This window comes from Cicer arietinum, chromosome 3 (genome assembly GCF_000331145.2).
Source record: "Cicer arietinum cultivar CDC Frontier isolate Library 1 chromosome 3, Cicar.CDCFrontier_v2.0, whole genome shotgun sequence".
Taxonomy (NCBI): Eukaryota; Viridiplantae; Streptophyta; class Magnoliopsida; order Fabales; family Fabaceae; genus Cicer; species Cicer arietinum.
In genome coordinates this window covers 7,741,568-7,749,806 of record NC_021162.2, presented here as the reverse complement: position 1 = coordinate 7,749,806, position 8,239 = coordinate 7,741,568, and positions in this window count along the sequence as shown.

The following is an 8,239-nucleotide window of genomic DNA, read 5'->3' as shown; positions in this document are numbered from 1 at the left end:
TTTTCTTATGGATACACGGTTTAAGATATAACAAGACGTGTTTATGGCTTCAGCCCAAAAATACCTTTCAATATTAGACTCTTCCAAGATTGTTCTTTCCATTTCTTGTAATGTTCTATTTTTCCGTTCAACAACTCCATTTTGTTGTGGAGTTCTTGCACATGATAGATTATGAGAAATACCAAGTTCATCAAAGAAGGTTTTAAAAGAAACATTTATGAATTCTCCTCCACGATCACTTCTTACAGAAATGATGTTGGATTCTTTTTCATTTTGTACTTTTTTGCATAATATTTTAAGTGCGTCAAATGCATCGTCTTTTTGTTTTAAAAATATCACCCAAGTGAATCTTGAGAAATCGTCAACAATAACAAAACCTATTTCATTCCTCCTAGACTTGTTGTTTTGATTGGCCCAAAAAGATCTATGTGAAGTAGTTCAAGAGTTCTGTTTGTGGTTACAAAATCTTTTGAATGAAAACTACTCTGGACTTTCTTTCCTTTTGCACATGCTTCACATATTTTATCTTTATCAAAATTGAGTTTGGGTAATCCTCTAACAAGATTTAACTTTGAGATTTTTGAAATTGTTTTCATAGTAATATGTCCAGTTCTTTTATGCCATATCCATTTATCTTTATTGATTGACATAAAACAGGATTCATCAGGTAGTTCTTCAAGATATAAAACATAACTTCAGGATCCATTTATCTTTCTGATTTCACATACCTATGGTTTGAAAATAACTTCACATCCATTGTCACATAGTTGACTTATGCTTAAAAGATTGACTTATGCTTCACATCTGAGCTAAGTTTGTCTTACCAATAGTTCCTTTACCTTTAATCTGAGCTTGGTTATTGTTTCCAAAAGTAACTGATCCTCCATCCTTCTTGATGAATGTCATCAAACAGTTTTTATCTCTTGTCATGTGTCTTGAACAGCCACTGTCCAAGAGCCAAGACTTTCTCTTTATATTTGGAAATCCAACCTGCATAAGATGTTATGTCAGCCTTAGGAACCCACTTTGTTTTAGGTCCTTGAGAGTTAGTTTTGAAGATTTCTTTCTTCTAAAGATAGCACATCATTTTTTCATGATCGGTTTTGAGACAATGTGAACATTTCATTGTTGATTTTGGAATCGATTTTATAATCTGGGTTTCAAAAAAATTTAAACTTGATTTTGAAGTAGTTCCAGACCGTTCTCCTTTTTTCAGATTTTCTGGAGAAAGTTCAACTTTTGTTTTGGAACGTTCTCCGTTTTGAGAGCAGCCTGGAGAATGTTCTTCTTTTTGCAGATTTTTCAGCGCTGGTTTAGCAGAACGATCTTCTCTTTTAATAAAATTTTTGGTTTCAATCTTTTCATCTCTTTTTCTAAAATAGCAAGCAAATTCTAGATGTTCAAGTTTTTTACAGTATGAGCATCTAGTTTTACATTTTTCTTCATTCCTTTCTGGGACAAATTTTTTTTCATACATTTTTGTTTTTTGAGTTTGATTAAAACTAAGACCAACTTTATAAAAGATTCCTATTTGAGATCCCATGATTTTCTAGAAAGTTTTAGTGGCTTTAATGAAATTTAACAAATGAGTTTTAAGAAGTTTGTTTTCAGTTTTAAGGAGAACGTTCTCCATTTTCTTTGCAGAACGTTATTGACCTTCTCGATTTTCCAAATTTTGTTTATGTGTTTCTTTTAATTCTTGAATGATATTTTTTAGAACATTATCCCTAGCTTGACTCTTTTCTTTTTCTTTATGAAATTGTTCTTTCAAGGAGCTGCATTTTTTAATAAGATGATTTGAATCATTTAACAAGTTATCAAATTATTTTCCCATTTGGTCACATAAATAACAAGGTTCGGGATTTATTAACTCATCTTCTTCTATTTTTACCATTAAGCATATGTTAGCTTCCTCACCTTCTTCGATTTCTGATTCTTCTGAATCCTCCCATGTGGCCATCATTGATTTCTTTTTAAAAGGAAATTGCTTTGGTGCATTCTTGTTTAAGGGACATTATGCTTTGTAATGTCCTAATTTATTACATCCAAAGCATGTGACTTGACTTTTGTCCACTTCTGTTTTGAGATTTTGGTTTTGAAATCCCTTTTTGATTTGATCTCTTCTTCTCATTATTCTTTGTATTCTTCTGGTGAGAAGAGCAATTTCATCAGCATCTTCTAGTTCAGTTTCTTTTGGTTCTTCCTCTATTTGTATTGTGATTTTTTCTTGAGATGTTTTTAGTGCTATTGTCTTTCCCTTCTTGATTGGTTTGTCTTCTTGTAGCAATACTTCATGTGCTCTTAAGGTTCCAATTAATTCTTCCAGGGGAAGTGATTCAAGATTCTTGGCTTGGCTTATAGTTGTTACCATTGGTCTCCATATGATTGGAAGATGCCTCATGATTTTTCTTACTCTCTCTTGAACTATGTAAGCCTTGCCAAGAGAATGCATTTCATTTACTATTATTGTGAACCTTGAGTACATTTCATCAACAGTTTCTCCTTCCTGCATTTTGAACAGTTCGAATTTCCTTATGCCAATGTTTATCCTTGTTTCTTTGACATGGCTTGTTCCTTCATGATGAGTTTGCAGTGTATCTCATACTTCTGTTGTTGTTGTGCATTCATCTACTCTTTCACTCTCTTCCCTGCTTAAGGCACATGATAAGAATAATAGAGCTTTAGAGTTTAGGAGTGCCTTTTATCATCAATTGTCCAGTCTGCTTCTTTTTTCGCAATAGAGGTTGAGTCATCTTGATCAACTATTGGTATGAAATCTCCATCTATAATGACACACCACATTCGTGTATCTTGATATTTCAGAAACAACTGCATCGTATTCTTCCAGAAATAATAATAAAATCCATCAAAGAATGGTGGTCTGTTTGAAGATCCTCCTTCAACAATGTATTTGGCTTTCGACATCTTTTCTTCTAGATCTTTTCTCTAGCACTTGTTAGGTGTTTTTAATCTTTCTAGAGGCCATGCTCTGATACCAATTGAAGTAAGAATGTTGATTTAAAAATTCCTGAAGAAACCTCAAGATTTAACTCAAGAATGATTTTGGTTAAGAAAATAGAAAATGGAGAAAGTTCTTGGTTTTTACCAGAAAACAGAGAACGTTCTTGGTTAGCTTAAAAACAAAAACTTAGATTATGTTTTATCTCAGTTAATCAATTAAGCTCAATAAATAAAGAGATAAGAGAAGGAATACCACACAAAGATATATCCTGGTTCACCCAACTCGAGCTACGTCCAGTTCTCACAACTGTGAGTTTTTCCACTAAGTGTTTAAAACAAAGAACCTTATTGGTTTTACAACACCTAGCTTAGATCAACATTGATTTGTTACTAGCTTTTTTTCGTTCCACCCAGAAAGTAAATTAATCACCTATCGATCTTGATAGGATATGTTACAATCTATTGAAACTATACTTAAACTCTTATAGTTTGAGTTTTACAATAATGATGAGATTGTTTTGATAGAATATGGATGTCTCAACTCTTGTTTGAGATTCCTTACGAAGAACTCAGTAGTAGTAACACAGTGTGATATAAAAGTCCAGAAGAGATTCTTCTTTGTGAAAATGAGAATTTCAAGTTTGTGAATATGAATGATTTATGAGACTTCGATAACACTTAAACTTATGCCATTTTCCTGGATATTGGCCTTTATTTTATAAGTGTTTGGAGCATTTAATAATGGTCAAAAGAGCTGTTGGTAGTGCTCTGTCAGTTTTGACCAAAACCAATATATATGATTAAAAACATTCTAGCCTTTGAACATTTTGAATCTGTTTTGATTGATGATGTTACATACTTCTTTGATCAGTTTTCCTTTGAGTTTAATGATCCTAGAAGCTTCTCATTTAATCATTGATGTTACTGCTTCAATATGGAGCCTTGATTCTGTCCAAAACAATTTGGTAAATGATTATAAACCTCTGCATAAGTATAGAGATCAATGCTGAAATTCTGCAGAAACAGAGATTGATTCTCAATCTGGTTTTGACAGTTTGAACTTTCTGGATATTGATGATCAATCTAGAGAATCAGTTTTGATCATTCTGGATATCTTCCTGATGTTTTGTACAGGTCAAGATTGACTAAACTTTCTTGACAGTTTGGCTGAATAAGATTCATACTATTTCAACTAGCTTGATTCGAGACCTTTTATCTTAAAGGTTTGAAAGCCTTCTTTTACTGAAATGGATCATATTTGTTATGTGCCATGTGTTGATGAACTTGGTATAAAATTCAGAGGCAGAAGCTTCGTTGAAGTAGTGAAGTTTGATTAGTTAAGAGGATGTGACGATCAGTCTTGATTGTCCAGAATATTCTTGTTTCTTTATTTGTTTAGTTTTTAACTGTTTTCTTTGTTTTGCTTGAATCCTATCTTTGAATTAATTCACTCAAAAGCCCAAGTTAAATTAATATAACATTTTAGAATCATAATTAGCATTCTTAATTAACCTTTGTTTATTTTCATCAAACCTTTAATTTGAGAGTTTGTCTTAACAGTGCCCAAATGATGTGGTCAAATTCCCCCACACTTAAACCTTTGCACTCCGAGAAAAGCAATGCATGCGATTCCAAATATTCTTATGAATGCAAAGTGGTGAGAGAAAAAAATATTTCTAGCTGAAGGCAATCATGAATAGGTTTTTATCACAACCAAGGCAAACAAGAGGACAAGTTAACTAAAGAATGCATCATAAGTGATAGAGTCCTCCCATGATATAAAATTTTCTCAAAGTGTTTGGGTTACTGTTTACACTCAAAGCACATCATGAAAGCTAGGACTACCATAGACTTGACAAGCCTCTATTATTTATATTTGAAACACATGCATATAATGATCAAAAGGTCTTTATTCAGGTTGTAACGTGGCCAAGGTAAGGGTGAGATAACCCTAAGGAGACTAGGGCTGAAAATCAAGGAGGATAAAGGAGTAATGAATAAGAGAGAAAAACAACATTAAAAAGTGACTCAAAAAAACATCATTGACTTTTATTTTCACGCTCTCTTTGCTCACAATACAACTATGTTTCCACTTTTTTTTTCTTTTCTTTTTTCTTTTCTTTTTTCTTTTCATAACCCTCAAATTTAACAAACAAGTTGAGCACCCCTGCACTTATTTAAGGAAAAACTCATTTATCCCCCAAGATTGGGTCAATTCATTGTTTTTCACTTTTAGGCATGTAATGAGCTATATAACAAAGAATGATATAATTAGGCTCAAATGGGCTTAAATAAATGGATAATTGTAGGGTAGGCTTATTTGGCTAGTAGCTTAATCAAGAAACAAATGCCTAGATCATTTCAATATATGCATGCAGACAAGAGTCAAGTCAAGTTCTGGCATAACTAACAATCATGAGTGAGATAACTCACAAGAAAAAGAGATGGAAAAATGTAATCCATTCATAATAAGGCTAAAAAATCTCACAAAGGTTAATGACTTATCACAAATGATAAACAATTTAGCATTTTAATCCGATTTATTTTACAAAGAATGCAAATATACTATCCAATCATGCCAGTCCAAACAAACTCTCAACATTTACAACTATAAAATCTGATGAAAAAACATGTAGTGCAATAATCACAGGTAACTTGCCACTTCCTTCTAATATGCATATTTCAGATTTTCAGGAAGTGATTTAAGCTCTATAGTCATTGGCTGTTCAATGGAGGGAACAACACCAGTGGTCGAATCTAAGTCTGCAAAATCAATATTGTTAGTAGAAATATCAATATTGTTAGTAGAAATATCAATATTAGCACAATAACCAACCTGCAAGGCAACTTCGATCTTAGCACACACAGAGCACAATTGAGTATCTGTACAAAATTCACAAGTATAAGTATCATCAAAACCAGACAATGAAGTAAAATCAGTAGCAAACATATCGGGGTAAGTGTCACCAACCAAATCGGCAAGCAATTCAATTTGAAAATGCTATCACCAAATTCCATGGATAGAGTTCCAGCATGCACATCAATTTTTGTTCTAGCAATTTTCAAGAATGGTCTGCCTAAGATGATATGCGCCATGTTGGACTTATTCTCTCCCTCCATGTCCAGAATGTAAAAATATGCAAGAAATATCAATTCATTAACTCGAACAAGTACATCATCCACAAGTCCAATAGGACAAGCATTGCTCTTGTTCGCCAATTGAATGGTAACACATGTACCCTGTAAAGGTCCAAGAGCAAGAAAGTTAAAAATAGATGTAGGCATAACATTAATGGAAGCTCCTAAATCTAACATAGCATATTCAAATTGACTATTGCCTATGGTACATGGTATGGAAAAAGTTTCTGGATCTTTGCATTTCTAAGGCATGGGCTGAATGAGGGCTGAAACATTTCACCCCATGTTTACTCTTTCATTACCTTTTAACCTTCTCTTGTGTGTGCACAAATTCTTTAGAAATTTTGTATATCTTGGAATCTGTTTAATTACTTCAAGGTGAGGAGGGTTCACTTCCACTTTCCTAAATGTATCCAAGATCTTAGTCTTCACTGCCCTTTGAGGAAAAGGAAGTGGTATATTTTGCTCAACATCAACAGTTTCAGGTATCAAAGTGTCCTCAGCAACCTTGTTATTTTTCACTGCAGTTTAAGGTACCTTTGGTATTTCAACAGCTTTTCCAGACCTCAATGTAATTGCACTGACATTGGGAGCATTTAGATTTACCACTAACTGTGCAGACAATTGATTTGACCCTTGAGTCTGCAATTGATTAATTGAAGTGGCTAGCTGACCAATATTTGTGTTCCAAATTTGAATGGTGGAATCTATTCTTTGTTGAAATTGGAGATTCTGGACATCCATATGCTTAACGAGGTCCTTTAATGAAGGTGCATTGTTTTGTTGTTGTGGATTGTTTAGCTGTTGAGGAATATTTTGCTGCTACTGCTGCCCAGGTTGCTGTTGTGTAGATGAATTCCCCCATATTAGGTTGAGATGGTTTTTCCAACTAGGATTGTACTTGTTAGATGACAGATCATAGTTGGCTTGAGGATTGTATATATTTGTTGCATATGCTTGAGGAGCATCAACAATTGGATGTAGGACATGAATATGAAAGATTCTCTGGAGAAGTGCAAATACCACAAACCACTGTTTAGGTTTTACCTATTGCCAATTTTTTTGCTAAAGATGTAATCTCATCAAGTTTTCCATCTAAATTCTTATGGGAAGAAGCTTGAATTTCATTCACACCCCTTGTCAACACTGTTGAATTGCTTCTAGTTGTAAACTGCTGAGAATTAATGAACATGTTCTCAATCAAAGCCTTTGTTGCTTCCGAGGTTTTATCGACAAGTGCTCCCCCACTAGCAGCACCCAAAATGCTTCTATCCATAGGTAGCAAGCCTTCATAAAAATATTGGATGAGCAATTGTTCAGAAATATGGTGATGAGGACAGTTAGAAACTAATTTCTTGAATCTCTCTCAATACTCATGTAATGATTCCCTGTCAATCTACCTAATGCCACATATTTCTTTTCTAAATGAAGCAGCTCTTGAGGTAGGGAATAATTTTTCTAGAAACAATATCTTGAGATCATTCCAACTTGTAACAGAACCTGGTTGAAGGTAGTATAACCAATCATTGGCAGCATCTTGGAGTGAAAATGGGAAGGCTCTCAGCTTAATGTGGTCTTCTATGACTCATTGAGGCTTCATGGTAGAACACACAACATGGAATTCCTTCAAGTGTTTGTGGGGATCCTCACATGCAAGACGATTAAACTTTGGAAGCAAGTGTATTAAACCAGATTTAAGTTCAAATGGTACAGTAACTTCAGGATATGTGATACACAACGCATTATAATTGACATCAGGTGCAACAAGTTGTCTTAAATTTCTATTGTTCGCATCAGCCATATTTTGCAGCAACTTGTCAATTTCAGTATCTGACTCTGACTCGTTAACATTAGCAGCTCTATTAAGTCTACGACGTAGATGAAATGTCATATCTATTTCAGGTTCAAGAGAATGCAGATTTACAGAGCTAGCCCTAGTCATGCATCATCATGACAATGCAATGCAAAATCACAATTATGAAAATACCAACAATGTCCCTATTGCTAAAATTGAAGTGAAAAATCGGAAACCCTACCAAATAAAATCCAAAAAATATAAAAATACCACCAAAAATATCTAAAAATCAAATAAAGGCAACACAATTTTTTTTTTTTTTTTTGCAATTTTTGGAATCTAAAC